Here is a 17,824-nt window from a genome sequence, read left to right on the forward strand (position 1 = left end):
CTGCATAATTAATCTCATCTTAGAACGACTGTTACTCAGTGCACAATAGAGCAGGACAATTAATTTGGACCACATGCAATTATGTTGAAAGGTCGCTGCTACCCATGATAAAACTCTGTTCAAAGTGTGCAGGATGCACTACTGTGGCCATCCAGGGGACAGCTGGGGGCAGAACATCTCCAAGTGCAATTAAGTGGGCTATAAAGTAATCACTTGCATTTTTTTTCATTTTTAAAACAGGAGATATTTTGACCATTGTGCAAAATGAATAAATACATCTAAGGCCAATCAACTTGGGAGGTTCACTTCAAGGGGCTCCAAATTCCTCCGTAATGCTATTCGGCCTGAAACTTCCTGTGTGAGTCTCAAACTAGAGAAAGCTTTTGTGGGGACAATTGTTAGGAAGCCCTCAACACAGTTAATAAGGAAAAATGCTGGTTTTATTCATTCTGGGTAGTTTGAGCTATATCGCTGTAAAAGTTACAGTATAGATGTGTGGGTCATAAAGAACCCCCAGGATCCAAATGTCTGTGAATTTATCATCCTTCAACAATATTATGTTTGCCTGTTAAATGCAAATTTCTGAAGTAGATTTCACCCTGGAGGAAGTTTCAAAGATACCTTTGTCACTATTAAAGGTATATGTACATTTTACAATGCTGGGCAGGTTTATAAAAGCGCCCATGGTTTCCCTCATTGGGGAAAGATTTTGCAGATTAAAAGAAAAAAAAATAAAAAGTGGTAGAAGAACCAAAAGGCAGATAATCTGAGGCATAGGCAGCAAAACACTTTTCTCTGTACTATCCCAACAAACATGGAGAGCAAACAGGAAGAAAGGTCTACATCATGAGTGCCATTCTTGGTTTACTTAATTATTCCAAGATAACAAAAAAAAAAAACAAAAAACAATTAATGGGTTATTTATACAGGTATTCAACAATCAAGCACACATTAAGCAAGAACCTAACTGTGTGAGAGAGTAGTGATTGTGTGGTTAAGGCATGATCATAACATCCGTGAAATCCCTTTGGAGTGGAATTATTGAGTCCATGTGCACACCAGATAAGGGTGTAGATAGAAGAATATCAGTTTTAATCTTCATCCAACATTTTTGACTAGCTGTATGACCTTAGGCAAGCTCCCTGGGCTTTGTGGGAAATGGTTTTCACACTCTTTAAAGGAGTATTTAAATGTTAGCAACTAGCAGGTACTCACCATTGCTAGTAAGAAGAACACTAACTCAAACTAGCTTTAGGAAAGGAGGCTCATTCACATAAGCAAAGAGCAGAGAGGGCAAAGGTAAAAATCACCCTTGAGAAGATCTAGAATCTCAAACTCAAATGCCTGCCATCTTGGGAATCCATAAATACATGAATAATAAATAATACATAAGCCCTTTCATGGCTGCTATATTTTTATCAGGAAAAAAAAAAGGTCCCCTTCCTTTTGTTTCTGCATCTTTTATTTTTTAAGGCTCCTGTCTTACCAAACCCAAGAAAAGGTTTTCTTTTTTTACAATCACAAAGCTAAATAAGAATTTGAATATTTATTTTCAAGGGCAAGTAATCCATGCATTAGCCTTCACCAGTATTCTCTGCAAATGCACGTGTCAGTAAGGCATGAACTCCTGGGAGCAGAAAACACTGCTTCTTTTATTCACTTGGCCTATCTTATATTTACCAGGTAGCATGCAAGTAAGTACTTTAAACTGTGTAGCATCTGTGTCTATGTGGAGAATCCCGACTGTGCCGATCTCCACATGATAATCTCACAAACTCTTCACATGTCATAGATCACAACATCTAAGCTCATCAGAACATTGAAAGTCCTTGGCAGTTTTTTCCCACAGGCCACTTTCCCTCCAGTAAGTACTCCACCACTCACTACTCTCTTCAGAGGCACTGTTGGACTGGCGTGTTTACACAGATCGCCCATTCCTCAGCCTCACACCTACTTTGAATGCAGGTCTTGGTCTTGCATGTCATTTTCCTATTTTTCCAGTGATGGTGCATTTTATTTGTTTATCTGTAAGCCAGGCTAGCTTAGTACTCACTAGGTAGCCCGGATTGGCCTTAAATTTATCACAATCTTCCTGCGTCAACCTCCAAAATGCTAGGACTATAAGCGTGGATCATCATGTCCAATAATTTCATTTTCTCCATTTCAGAATCTTCTGTCCTTGGAAGACTCGGGCTAGAAGCAATTCCAAATAGTATTGTCCCAGCTACCAATTCTGAAGTTATATGAACAAAGATATTTAAGATCTAAAGTGTCCAATGTTTGAAAAAAATAATAAAAATTTATTTACTTATTGTCTTCTAAAACTCTAAACTGAATCAGACTTTTTTTCTCAGTTGCATATGAAACTATGGTTAGCATCTAAAGAAAGGACTAAGGCAGGTAAGCTGGGTACAGCAGGGGACACTCTGAAGGATGTGGGGCCCATTGCTGCTCTCCTTCTACAAGGTTCCTGTGGCATCCCCTAAAATGAACCTTGGGGCATCCACAGTACAGCTAGATACTTGCAAGTAAGCCTGTCATTTTTATTCAAATATGAGGAAGAAAGTTTTACTAGATCCCTAGGCTATTTGGTTGTCTTCTGGGAAGTAGCTTATGTCCTGCTCCCTGCTTCATTCTATGAAGACATGGAAACAGTATTTAAGTCAGCCCAGCTCTTCTTGTAGGCCACCCTAGGCAGAGACACTATTCAAGCAGAGAGGGCGATAGGCTCAGGGAAGGGCCTGAGAACTGGCATTGCTGTGATCTACACATCTCTAAGTCTTTCTTGGGACTACCTTCATAAGCCTGAAAGACCACCTCTACTTCATCCACCTGCTACATTCTTACTCTTATTTTTCAAAGCAAGAAAGAGAATAAATTTGGTGTGTGTCCTCAGAAACTCCCTAAACATGATTGATCTTTTTCTTAAGTACTATTTCTTGGACCAATCTCTATCTACTGTCATGCTTCTCACAAGGTCTTAATTATATATAAAATTGCACACATCTGTTTAAGTGAGTTACTTTTCTCATCATTCCCAGCATTGATTCTACTGCTTAGCATGGATTTATTAAATGAATAATAGATAACTGAATGAATGTGTTAAACTATAAAGTTTAATTAGATATGATGCCATTTGATATTTATAAGCAGTAAATAGTTTCCCAGCTAAGTGTTGACTGTTTCCTTAGAATATTTTAGATCATTTTTTTCTCATCTGTTCCCCCACATGTTGATTGCTATTGACTAACATTCCCATTTTCTACTTTTCTATATTGTAATTTTTTTAAAAAAAAAATCTGTCTTTTAAAAACATTTTAAAATGTGATCATTGTTGTCTAAGACCCTGCTGAGGTATGCCACTAATTTAGCATATTGTCTAAACTCAAAGGAATAAAACAATGCCTCAACCCATGACTAGCCAGCTCATAAATATATTAAAAAGGGCAATGGTGGTATATGGATACAATCCCCACATTTGGGGGCTGGGGAGGAGGAAAGGCAAGAAGAGAAACACTGTGCTGTGTGGCAAGACCATGTCACAGAGAGGTACATGGAGTAAGGAGGAGAGGGGAAGAAAGGAAGGAAGGGAGGGAGGGAGGGAGGGAGGGAGGGAGGGAGGGAGGGAGGGAGGGTGAGAGGGAGGGAGGGAGGGAGGGAGGGAGGGAGGGAGGGAGGGAGGGAGGGAGGGAGGGAGGGAGGGAAGGAATTATAGAGGAGAAAACAGGAGAGAGAGGAACAGGGAAGGAAGCAGAAAGAGACACGGAGTAAATTTGACTTTTGATGTCACTTGCCCCATTTATCAACAAATATGGGAGATAAAACGAATGACAACACCATGGGCTTTTATCCACATCTCATGGCCAGTCTTCCTAACTATGGAGAAAATTTAGATCATTCCAAATGGAAAAACAGTAAGAGTGGGTGTCTCTGACAGACGAATCCTCCGCATCAAAGCTTCTTAGGGACCATGAGTCCGACTGTTAAGAGTTTATTCCTATATCCATGGTTCATTTTAACAGGAGACAAATCCAAGTTGTTTCAAACAGATTTAAATAACAAAAAAGCCATCCAGTCCGAAGTGGCATTAGCAACTTCACCCCGCTGGCAAGGCTTCTTTCAGAAAGTTGTAAGCATTATTCTTGTGCACTTGATTTTTTTTTCTTTCCACAAATCTTTCCCCACTTGAGGTTTTTATCCTATAAAATTTAAAACTGCCAGGCCAAATGTTGATTTAATTACATTCCAAAATATAAGATATGCAAGTAGCTAGTCAACTGGGCAAGTGACAGGGGAGAAGGGTGCATGGTGTTCATGTTCCATCGATACCAGTGCAATGTCAAAGTGAGGAAGGAGCTGCAGAGAGTGAAGAATAGACCGAATGGCATTTGAGAAAGGAATTTTAATGGGAAGAAAGTGAGAGCTTTCAAGTGAATTACAAGTTTATATATACATTTCCCAGATGACTCTGAATTCTTTACTCAAACTGACATGGGTTGGATAAATGTATTACAGTCCTCTTCGCCTGAAATGAACAACTACCAGACAGGAAAGGCATGAAATTACAGAAAATATTAGAAGAACAAACACACGTGAGGGGGCATGTTGTAATGCCCTGGTTTCTAAAGCTGGTACATCACTGGATACCCAACACAGCTTCACATAAAACTTGAAATTATTCTTGCTGCTCTTCCCTTGGTGGGTAAGTGCTCACTTGAAGAGGTTTTCTGGATAGATTACAAGGAAAGACAGAAAATCTGTTTTCAAGCCAAAGGCAGAACCATATAAACAAATAGGAAGGTACAATATAACAGTACACTCCAGGCAGTGTGAAAAGGCAGTCGCCAACATTGTGGCACATGCTTAGAGTAAGAATTTGCACCTGTGTGCCATTTGTACCTTGCAGGCAGAGTTGGCTTACACTGAGGGCAGTTGCTTTTGCCCTGCTTAAGGTTTCCTCACTATGCAGAGCAAAGGGATGACTTTAAAATGAGACCAATAGCAGGCACACCATCAGGTCAATCAGCCAAAAACAACAGTGCCCAGTGTTTTCTGGCTTAGAACCTACCTCATATTAGATTTTATGCCTAGCTGCAGACACAAAATGGCTTACTTCCAAGTGTTTGCAAGGTGTGCTGTCATGCCCCTGGATTATCAGAGCAAAGCTGGTTTAAAGTGCTGTCCACAATTTATTCATTGTATTATGAATTCATTAGGCATTTTAAATGGTTTATTTGTATTTCATGTATATGCATGTGCACCTTCATATAGGTATATGTACCATGTATATATATTCTGCTGCCTACAGTCGAAAAGAAGCCACTTGATCTGTGGAACTGGAACTCCGCATGACTATAAACCACACAACATGGACCTGGGGACTAAACACATACTGTCTACAAGAGGTGCTTTTAACCACCGAGCCACCTCTTGAAACCTAATTAGGCATGGCATTTAATATAAGTTAAAGAATAATTAATTATTAAGTTAATAATAGGTTAAAGAATAAAATATTAAAAGGGGGCAGGGTGATGGCTCAGTGGTTAATAGCACCCTCTGCTCTCACTTAGGATCTGGGTTCAATTCCCAGCACCACTTGGCAGCTCACAACTGTCTGTGCCTCCAGTACCATCCCTCATCTGACCTCTCTATGTGATGCACAGACATACATGCAAGCAAGACATCTGTACACAGAAAAATGAAAACACTAAGATGAGGTAAGAAGAGCAACCACCTTGGCCTGTTACCAGCTCTTTCTTTCCTAAGTAAGCTAAGAATACATCAGCTTTATCTGGACTACCGAACCATAACTATGAAGTAGAAACCACTGTACTGAAGGCCAAAGGCTAATATAATTAGTAGCTGGCTGACTAGTGTGATAGACCACACTGTAGGTCCTGACTCTGACACTGACTTAGTAGTGGACAGAAACCTCCGTGGAGTTCTGGGTAAGCTTGGAGTATGCCATTTATCATTTTCCACTTCCTCTATCCTTTTCCCCCAAAATTTACTCATTTATTTTCAGATATTGACTTGACTAAAAGGATTTTACAAGGAATAGAAAAAAAAATGTTCTACTCGATCTTGCTAGTCTGAATCAGCTGCCCTTCGCCTACATCTAAGGTTCACAGATGTTTGCTCCAAACTTATCTCTGGATAGACAATGATCTTGATTTAGAAACTGTATGTTTAAAAAGAAGAGCAATAAAGAGAAGTCGGGAGAAAAAAGGTGGGGAGATAGATAGATAGATAGATAGATAGATAGATAGATAGATAGATAGATAGATACATACATACATACATACATACATACATACTTACATACATAGATACATAGAAGAAAAACACACCCTGCCCTCCATCCATCTTTGGCTTTTTTGAGCTATTTATAGTGACTTCTGTACTATTCTTTTAATTAGATATTTTTTATTTATATTTCAAATGTTATCCCCTTTCCTGGTTTCCCCTCTGAAAACCCCCTATCCTCTCCCCACTCTCCCCTTCCCCTGCTCACCAACCCACCCACTCCTGCTTCCTGGCCCTGGCTTCTGTACTATTTTCTCACCTTAAAAGGATTTTAGTCACTGGATATTCTGGCATTTGATCCCCAAATTTCCAAAACAAATGTAACAATTACACAAAAAGTGATTCTTACCTTTTCACTATCAAAACACAAAGAAAAGCTCTGTGGCTTCCCAATGGCCATTCTAACTGAACAGAAGTAAACCAAGGTGCATAGAGCTTGAGACTACGAACGTTTAAGTGGCTACCTTTAATCCAGATGTTGGATGTTTTTGTTTGTGAGGTGATTTTTATAATGACTTTTTTCATATGAATGATTCTGTAATTTGATATTTTTTCTTTTTAAATGTAATTATGAAATGCATATTACATTCCAGCTGCAGTTTCCTCTCCATCCCCTCTCCATAGCCCCTCCCTCCCACCTCCCTTTTCCCCAACTCTACCCCCACCCTTTCACTTCCCCACAGAAAAGAGCAGGCCTTCCACAGATATTGACAAGATGCAGCAAGACACTCTACAATAAGGTCAAGCACATACCATCACATCAAAGGTGCTAGGTAACATAGTAGAAAGAAAGGGTGGCTCAAAGGCATGCAAAAGAGGAAGAAACAGTGCCTGCTCCCATTGTTAGCAATCACACAAGAATACTAAGCTACACAACCACAATCATATATGTTGCCAAGGACCTAGGCACTTGCAGGCTCCCTGGTCTCTGTGAGCCCACTTGTGTCCCCATCACACAAGTGATTCTGTGGGCCATGTTCTTGTGGTGTCTTTGATCACTCTGGTTCCTCCACAGGACCCCCTGAGCTCTGCTGCCTAGTATTTGTTTGTGGGACTGCATCTGCTCCCATCACTTGCTGGATGAATTCTCTCTGGTCTATAATGATTATGCTAGGCTCCAGTCTCAGTACATTCTGCAAGCATGACAAACTGTAGGTCAGAGGTTTTGTGGCTAGGTTGGTGTCCAAACCCTTACACTTGAGATCTTGCCTGGTTACACAGGATGGCCAGTTAAGGCTCAGTGTCCCCATAACTAAGAGTCTTGGTTAGTGTCACCCTCATGGATTCCATGGAGTTTCCATTGCACTAAATTTCTGCCTCGCTTCTAAGATGCCCCCCAATTCCAGTCATTTCAACCAGCATTCTTTCCTTCTATATCCCCTGACCTGGTCCCTCTGGTTCCCAGCCCCACCCATCCCTAGTCCACTTGAAAAATCTATTCTATTTCCCCTTCAAAGGAATGTCTTTGTATCTCCCCACCCCCTTGAACTCACCTTGTTACTTAGCTTCTCTGGGTCTGTGGATTGTAGCATGATTATTCTTTACTTTACAACCAATACCCACTTAATAAGTGAGCATACACCATATTTGTTTTTCTGGGTCTGGGTTCCCTCACTTGGATGGCTTTTTATTTTTTTCTAGTTCCATCCATTTGACAGCAAATTTCATTGTGTCATTTTGGAAAGATGGCTCAAAGGAAGCTGATGCTAGCAGCCAACCATTGGACTAAGCATAGGGTCCCCAATAGAGGAGTTGAAAGGGTTTGCAACCCCATAGGAAGAACAACAATATCAACCAACCATATCCACCAAAGCTCTCAGGGACTAAGCCATCAACAAAGGAGTACACATGGCTCCAGCTGCATATGTAGCAGAGGATGGCCTTGTCAGGCATCAATGAAAGGAGAGGTCCTTGGTCCTATGAAGGCTCAATAGATGCCACAGTGTAGGGGAACTGAGGGCAGGGAAGTGGGAGTGGGTGGGTGGGTGGAGGAACACCCTCATAGAAGCAGGGGGGGGAAGGATGGGATAGATGGTTTCTGAGGGGTTGGGGGGACCAGGAAATGAGATAACATTTGAAATGTAAATAAAGAAAATATCCAATTTTTAAAAATTCTCTCAACTTAATTTTATGTTGGCTATATAGGCTTGCTAAATTACCTTTCTTGTGTTTAATGTCCCATGTGCCCCTGATTTCTCTAAGACTTTTTCAGGAATGGGTGCTGGATTTTGTCAATGACTTTTCACTGTCTGATGAGATGACCATATAATTTTTTCTTTCATTTTCTTTTTTAATATAAAAATCTTCATTTTATTATCTCTTTGTCATGAGTTTGAACAGTTTCAGAGTAAGCTTCCAGAAATTGCTATGCTAGTGCAGGAAATGACAAACTGGGCAACAGAAAAGAACAAGAGGACCAGAAACATTCAAATATTTACCCTTTGAGAAGTTATCCTGGTACTCATCTACAAGCAGATGAACGCTTTCTTCAAATAAAACCTGACACTGGAGCCCCAAAATGTAAAACAGAAACAGAGTTGGAGCTTCCTATCCTGGAAGCTGGAGAAAGAGGCTGGTGTTCGCTCCCATTGTTACCCCAGAGAACTACAGCCTTCACTCTGGAGACCTGTGAAGAACAGCTTTGTAAGCTGTGTCTGGTGGGATACTTTGGCAGATTTCTGTATGCTGAACCATCCTGTATCTTTGGAACGAAGCCTATTTGATCAAGGTGGATGATTCTTTTGAAATGTCCTTGGATTTGACTTGCAAGTATTTTTATTGTGTATTTTCTGATCTATGTTCATGGGGAAAGTTGGTATGTAATTCTTTTTCTTGGTTGAATCTTTATAGAGTTTGGGTTTCAGGGTGACTGTGGCTTCATAAAATGAATTTGGCAATGTTCCTTTTGTTTCTGTTTTGGGGAATAATTGGAAGAGTATTAGCGATAGCTCTTCATTGAAAGTCTGGTAGAATTCTGTGCTAAAAATATCACTGCTTCTATTTTCTTGGGGGTGTAAGTCTATTTAAGTTTTTTTATCTGGTTTTGATTTAACTTAGGTTCGTTGTATCTCTCAAGAAAACTGTTCATTTCTTTTAAACTTTCCAATTTTGTGGAGTATACTTTTTTCAAGTATGACCAAATGATTATTTTCTGATCTTGTTAATTTGGATACTCTTTGTTAATTTAGTTCTTTGAATAATAGATGTTCTATCTTGTTCATTTCATTGAAGAATCAACTCTTGTCTCATTGATTCTTTGCATTGTTCTCTTGTTTCTATGTTATTGATTTCAGCCCTTACTTTATTTCCTGTCATCTACTTATCTTGAGTGTGTTTGCTTCTTTTTGTTCTTCAACTTCCAGGTATGCTACTAAGTTGCTAGTATGAGATCTCTTTAACTTCTTTATAAAGTCACTTAGTGTTAAGGACTTTCTTATTAGCACAGCTTTCATCATGTCCCATAAGTTTAAGTATGTTGTGCATTCATTTTCATTAAATTCTAGGAAGTTTTTAATTTCCTTCTTTATTTCTGCCTTGAACAATAGTCATTCAGTATAGAGTTGTTCAGTTTTTGTGAGTTTGTAGGTTTTCTGTTGTTTCTGTTGTTGAAATCCAGCTTAAATCTGCTACAGTCTGATAGAATGCAGGGAGTTCTTGCAATTTTCTTGTATCTGTTGAAACTTGCTTTGTAACAGAGTTTTTGGAGAATTTTAGAGAATGTTTCAGGAGGTAATGAGATGAAGATATATTCTTTTATGTTTTAGTGAGCTGTTCTGTAGTGATCTATTAGGTGTGTTTGGTTCATAATATCTGTTAGCTCCATTATTTCTCTTTTTAGCTTTTATCTGGGTGGTTTGTACATTGGTAAGAATGGGGTATTTAAATCCACTATCAATGTGTCAGAGTCAAATTGTGATTTCAACTTTAGTCATGTTTCCTTTACAAATGTGGGTGCCCTTGCATTTGGCACATTGATGTTGAGAATTGAAATGTCATCTTGGTGAATTTTCCCTTTAATGAGTATGAAGTGTCCTTCCTCGTGTCTTTTGAATAATTTTGGTTTGAATTTTGCTTTTTTTTTTTTTTTTTGGTTGGGTGTTAGAAAATATACACCATCTTGCTTCTTAGGGACATTTACTTGGAAAATCTTCAAAACTTTTACTTTGAGGTAATTTCTATCTTTAATGTTGAGGTTTTTTTATGAAAGTAGCAGAAGAATGGATCTCGTTTTCACAGTGATTCTTTTAGTCTGTGTCTTTTTATTTGGAGATTAGATCAATTGGTACTCGGAGATATCAATAACTAATTGTGTTTTTTTTTTTTATTTGTTTGTTGGTTTGGATTTGGTTTAGTTTCAGGATGTTTGGTTGGTTGGTTGATTTGGTTTGGTTTGGTTTTGGTGTAGTTAACATACTTGGGTTGAAGTTGTCCTTCTAGTACCTTCTGTAGGCTAGATTTGTGGACAGATACTGATTACACTTGATTTTATCAGTGAATATCTTGTTTTCTTCATCTATGGTGATTGAATGTTTTGCTGCATATAGTAGTGTAGGCAGGCATATATGGGATCTTAGAGTTGGCATCATATCTGTACAGGCCCTTCTAGCTCTTAGTGTCCATTAAGAAGTCAGGTGTTTCTAGCTGCATATGTAGCAGATGGTCTATTCGGCCATCATTGGGAAGAGAGGCCACTTGGTCTTGCAAACTTTATATGCCCCAGTACAGGGGAACGCCAGGGTCAAGAACTGGGAGTGGATGGGCAGTGAAGCAGTGTTGGGGGAGGGTATAGAGGACTTTTGGGATAGCATTTGAAATGTAAATGAAGAAAATATCTAATAGAAGATTGAAAAAGAAAAAAAGAAGTCAGGTATAATTCTAATAGGTCTGCCTTTATGTTACTTGGCCTTTTTCTTTTGTAGCTTATACTATTCTTTCTTTCTTCTCTGTGTTTAGTGCTTTGACAATTATATGGCAAGCAAACTTCCTTTTCTGGTCCAATCTATTTAGTATTCAATAAGCTTCTTTTTTAAAAGCTATTTTCTTATTTACCTTTCAAACGTTATCCCCTTATTGGTTTCCCCTCTGAAAACCCCCATCCCCTTCTGGTGGACTAGGAGGCTTCCACTGGTAGTGTGGGCTGGGATGTGGTAATGAAGAGAGGAGAGACAGTTGGGGTTATACTGGGCAGATGTGAATGGGGTGGAGGGATGGTCTTACTTGCAGTTCAGGACATTGGCCTGGCCTCTTATGATACTTTTTTTATTAATACATGTAAAAGAGAAACAAATCAAGTAACATTTTATACAATTTTTAGTTGTGAGAACTGTGGCAAGGAATTGTGGAAATTATATCACACTGTACAGTGGGTGTCAATGATGTTTAGCAGAGCTTCCTTTCTGCTTGCTACACCTCTGTCCCAGCATTTCCATTGCTGGCTGCCTTTACTTAGAATTGTCCTTGTGCTGATGGGAGCCATGGTTTCTGGAGGCCTGTGAGATCATGAACGTCATCACCCTGGACTGCTCCATAAGTAATGACTGGAGTCAGGGCACAAATAGATTGCTTCCTTTCCTCAAGGTGAAACACCTCCATGATCCATTTATCAGATGAAACACCCGCTCAGTCTGACAGAGTCAGGACACTGACAGATTTTGGCTGTCCAAGACAACAATAAAGCTGAACAAGATGGTTGAAAATAACCATTCGATACTTTAAACTTTGACCAAAAGAGCTCATAATGTGGCATTCATGAAATATGGGATAAGCTGTTCTTCTCACTCTATAACTCCTCCCCATCTTGCCCCCGCCCCCCGCATCACACACACACACACACACACACACACACACACACACACACACATCCCTACATAAATGCACAGTCCATCACTGTTGGAGAACTGGTTTACCCAGATAATGAAAACCATAGCTTTGCATCCACTGCTAGAGAGGGGTCACTTGATCTAAATTATCAGCTTAAAAACAACAACAAAAGCAAACAGTGAGGAATAGTGTTGCTACTAGCTGAGATCAAAGTCTTGTTTGAAATAATCGGTGGGCTTAGTCAAGGAATTAAATTCTGAAAGTCAACAACCTAAGAGGTTTGATGAGGTCAAAACATATACCAGACAGAATGCAGACTTTGTGCATACACAGCACAGACAGACAGGAATGAATTCAACCCCTACCCCTCAACAACCCATGACTGGTTAGTGGAACTACATATACAAAGAAGCAGCAAAGAATTATGCCAGAAAGTAAAAGCTACGTCACACTTAAGTTTGGTCTTGTCCTGGTTAGCCTTAATTGTCACATTGGACACAACCTACAATCATCTAAGTTGAGGAACTTTGATCAGATTGACCTGTGGTTACATCTGTAAAGGACTGAATTGGTTGCTATTTAATATAGAAGACATCAGTCCACTGTGGGCAGCTCCACCCCTCTGAGCTCTATAAGAAAGCTACCTAAGCATGAGCTTGAGCTAGCCAGCAAGCAGCTGTTCTCTATCGTCTCTGCTTCAATGTCCTGCTTTCACTTCCCTCAACAATGGTCTGTGACTTGAAAGTTAAAAAAAAAAAAAAAAGAACACTTTCCTCTCTTGAGTTGTTTTGATCAGAGTGTTTTATCACAGCAAGAAAAAGTATAACAATCTTGAAGCAAAGTGCATCCCTCAACCAACTCAAAAATACATCATGGGTAGATACAAATTCTGCTGGTTTGGGCTATTTAAACATACCTCTGACCAGCCTATAACTGATCACTAGACTATGCAAAACCCAGAAATCCAAGGCTAAAATATGAACTACAAAAAAAAAAAAAAAAAAGAACTGAGAAGAAGTCTCAGTGGCCACATATTGCAAGGACCATGGGCCAAGTTTTGGCAAGTTAACAACAACAACAAAAAAAAAAAAAAAAAAAAAAAAAAAAAAAAAAACAAAACAAAACAAACAAACAAAAAAAACCAGCAACCACTCTCAATAGAAAAACATTCAGAATCCAGTTATTGCAGTAAAACATTCAGTATTCAGCAAAAGATCATGAAACATGCAAAGAAATGAGAAATGAGAAACCATATTTAGAAGCAAATCAATAGAAACAAGACGTGTTCTCAGATGCTGAGGTTAGCAATGACTTCAAAGGAACTGTTAAATATGCTCAAAGAACTAAATGAAGCCATGTTAAGTAAGGAAGATGTTACCGTCATTTGATGAATGAAAAGTTTAAAAAAAAATCTTTTTAAAAAAGTCTAAACTTTTGCAGCTGAAAATTCAATAACTGAACATTTTAAATAGGGATGCTCACCAGTAGACTTTTAGATGATAGGACAAGCAGCGAACTTGGTGATAGGCCAATAGAAAGCAGGCAAATCAAATGACAAAGAAGAGGAAAGGGGGGAAACAATGAAGCAAACTTCAAAGACTCATGAGAAATAACCAGCACTTCCCCTCACATATAAGGGGAGCTCTGGAAGAAGGGGACAGGCAAAGGTCTGAAAAATACAGAATGTAAACACATTCCTCATGAGCTAAAAAATACTGATGTCCAAAGCACCACAGAAAGTTAACCTATGGCAAAAAGTTAACCAGCATAATCTTACCTAACCCAATCAAAAAAAAAAATGAGAAAGTAGTCTCATAGTAACAGTACAAATATAACAGAAGAAATATACATAGGCTAGCAGAAATGTTATATGCACAAATTAAGGAAATGTTAGCACAACTTTATGTCAACAACCTAAATTACTGAGGTGGAATGAACAAATCCTTATGAATAGTGAAATTTCTAACTCTAGCTCAGAAAAAAAGAAAATGTAGAAGATTAGAGTATGTGATTTAAATTATTCATTTAAAATATCTCCCACAAAGAAAAGCATCAATTTAACCAGATGTTTAAAGGAATAATACTTACCCTTCTCACAATCTTTCATAAAGAATTGGACACTTTCAACCCAGAGGAACTGATGCTATCTTTGACTAAAGGCAAACAGAGACAACTAGAGAAAGCCAAGGATAGCTATCTTACTTGCTAAAGTGCACTTACTTTGCATAAAAACTTGAGTCCCGAAAAAACTTGAGAACTTTTGCTAAATATTGAATGTTTTACTGCAATAACTGGATTCTGAATGGTTTTTGTTTTGTTTTTCTCGAGACAGGGTTTCTCTGTATAGCCCTGGCTGTTCTGGAACTCACTTTGTAGACCAGGCTGGACTCGAACTCAGAAATCCACCTGCCTCTGCCTCCCAAGAGCTGGGATTAAAGGCGTGCGCCACCACTGCCTGGCTCTGAATGTTTTTTTTTGTTTGTTTGTTTGTTTTTAATTGAGAGTGATTGCTGTTTGTTTTGACAGCTTGCCAGGACTTAAAATGTTTGTATTGGTCAGGCTCACTTGTAATCCTAGCACTGGGGAAAGGGAGACAAAATGATCCATGAAGCTTACCAGCCAACCTGTATCGCCTAACTGGTGAACTCCAGGCAAATGGAAGATTCTGTCCACAAAGGAGGTGGGTGGTATGATGACGTCTGATTATGTCCTATGACTTACACTCACACACACACACACACTCACAAAGGCACACACAAAAGTACACACAAGGGCACACACACACATATATGTGTATGAATGTACACACACACACAAAGAAGTGTGTGATCATAACTCCCAAGATTCTTTTTTTTTTTAATCACTACAAAGTTTATTCAGAAACCCATCTTTGTTGTTGTTGTTGTTGTTGTTTTTTTTTTTTAAATCCCATTATGAACTGGCTTGTCAACCAACTACAACACTGTCTAGCAGACACACGGTAAAAAGGGCTCGGCTCAGAATCGTCCAGATCTCTCCCGGTCTCTTGACCGCCTCCTGTCAGGCTCCAGTCCTCCGCCACCTCCACCACCGCGCCACCACCGCGCCCACGGTCTCTGGATCGGGAATGCCGTTCCCTGGATCGGGACCTGGATCTATGCTTCTTGCGCTGGCGCCCATACAGCTCCCGTCGCAGCTCTCTTGAGATGGGCTTCAAATGCATGAAGTTGCAGAAGCCCCCTCTTGTGCACTCTCCCATTTCATACTGGCGGCAGCAGGCTTTCCTGAAGTCAGTTACTGGGGACAGCTCTGCATGGATCGGCTGTCCATTAAACCAATGGTTATTCAAGTCGATCACAGCTTTCTCTGCATCCTCCTCACGTCGAAACTTGACATACACGTTCCCTACAAGCTAACTTCAACAACATACAAATATAACCATCCATTGTGTGATGTGAGACTTGTCCTAGAAATGCAAGGTGTTCGACTTGACATCTAAATCTCAATTAATATGAGATGCCATGTTAGTCAAAGAATGAACATAAAATATCTGATCATGTCAACAGACACAGAAATAACATTCAGCCTGTTTTCTGGAGACAGTTGCTGATGGTTTTCTAAAATGACACTGGGGAATATGAAGTTAAAGAAGGAGAATATCATGGGGGTAAATTAGTAAACTGGATCTAAAAGACTGAAAGTGGCCAATATTCTTGTATAAAGTGACACTGTAGACTTGTGACAATCGAGGGAGGTGAGATCTACACTAGCATAGGAGACTGAGAGGCAGCCTCAGTGGTAGTGGATGGTCCTTTACATACAGTCACAAAAGATTTCCCCCTTTAGCAGGCTCTCATGCCCTCCTAGACACAGATCCATCCCAATACACCCCTACATGTGACTCAGCCAACTAGCCCTTCAGCTGCTCACTCAAATAATTATGCTTTCATGCTGATGCCAAAATCTACACCACTGATTTCAGAGTCCAGACAAAAATTATAAAAGATCTCAGTAAAAAATAAAATGCATTTTTATCATTTCAACACATTTGAAGTCTATAAAGTCCTTACATCAGATACTATGACATCATAAATTACACTTGGGATGTGATGCAATTAGTGAAATTGTGCATTTCTGTCACCAGTGATTTAACGTATTCCAGGCTATGGGGACTTACAGTCAGGAAGTCTCGGATTCTGGATCTATATAACGATTGTAGTAACGGCGCCTGTCTGAATGAACTACGAGGAACATAATGCAGAAGATACATGGAAAGTGCATCATACATATTTGGCCCTGGTAAGAATTAAATCAATTTTAGTTGTTTTATTACTCAATGCCATCTTAGTCTTTTAATATTAAAACTTTCACATGAACTTCTGCAGGTGTCTTATTCAGTTTTGAGGCTTTCTTTTCAAATCCATCTCTTACTTTATGTCTCCATTCCAAACTGGACAAATCATCTTATGCAGATGGCACATAGCATAACCACATGGAAAATACTATGGCATCAATAAAGTTAAGTGGTTTCTTACACAGTATTTTGTACTCAGCGAAATGTAATTAAAGTGATTTAAAGATAGCGTGGATTTTTGACAGTTGTCTCCTAAGGTGCTTGATGTGTTATTAAAACATGTTTCATTTTATCGGCTGCAAATTCAAGAGGAATGCTCTTTGCAATTCAAAAGAGACAAAAATCTCAGAGTAAAAAATTCATTTTCAATCCCTGCAGAGTTCATTATGAACAACACAGGACTAGAAATTAAAACATTTAAGCACATTTAATAAGGTTCTATAATGAAATGACATTTATGTTCAGCAAGGTTCTCTGCCTTCCCTTTTCTCTTTTATGTCTCTAAGTTCCATGGTTAGGGAAAAAGTGAACAGCTGATGTGAATTAATTGGTTAATTATGACTAGATTCACCAGCAAAGTAAAGAATTGAAGCAATTAACTAGATTATTAAAGTTTAGAAGACCCCCCTCCTCTGTACCTTGATATTCCTGTTAAAGCAGTTTATAATTGTTGTGTTAATTGAGATATTTATGATCATGAGCTTGTGCATTCTAGGAAAATAAAACTAAAATATTTCGGCAAGCAGCAGCTAGTCAGAACTGAAAATCGAGGCCAATGAGTTAGAAAGTTACTTAACCGTTTTTCTTCCCACCATATAGTGTACTTCATAAAAGTCATATTGCACCTCTTGAAGACAGAGAATTCTAATTGAGTAAAGAAGATGGATACAAGTTTTGTCTCTGTATTAGTCTAAGCATACTAGATTTAAACACCAAAGACAAACATCAATAATCAAATGAACTATGAGTATGAGGCTGTGATCTTGGTGACAAATTCTTTTTCCTGTACAACTTACTTAGTAATTTCAAAGTATGACTTAATTAAAACCAAACTTGGTTTAAGATACATTATTCTTACACCTAGTGGTTATAGTTTTTCAGTTCCTTCCTATAACCAGATTGTATCTTTTACACAGAGACACTTCTTATATTATTGGAGAGAATTGTTGACTGCTGTAAAATCTTCTAGACTAGATTTCAGGCAAACATTTGAATACTGGTCTTGTCAGGAATTCATCTTGCCCATTGACTCTGCTTTGTTTGGTATACTCTTAGACATGTTGTCCTTTTATAATGTTCTCTAGAATGTCTGGACTTTACACAGTGTGTTTACAACAATTTGAGTTAAAAACAGGTGCCTATTTT

The 17,824-nt window shown here is 38.9% G+C and overlaps 1 pseudogene; it reads right to left on the reverse strand.

The window, feature by feature from the left end:
- Positions 1-15,058: 15,058 nt before the first annotated feature.
- LOC110300888 (splicing factor U2AF 35 kDa subunit pseudogene) lies at positions 15,059-16,393 on the reverse strand (annotated as a pseudogene).
- Between the last annotated feature and the right edge of the window lie 1,431 nt (positions 16,394-17,824).

Source organism: Mus caroli, unplaced genomic scaffold (assembly GCF_978045245.1).
Source record: "Mus caroli unplaced genomic scaffold, Mus_caroli_1 scaffold_10, whole genome shotgun sequence".
Taxonomy (NCBI): Eukaryota; Metazoa; Chordata; class Mammalia; order Rodentia; family Muridae; genus Mus; species Mus caroli.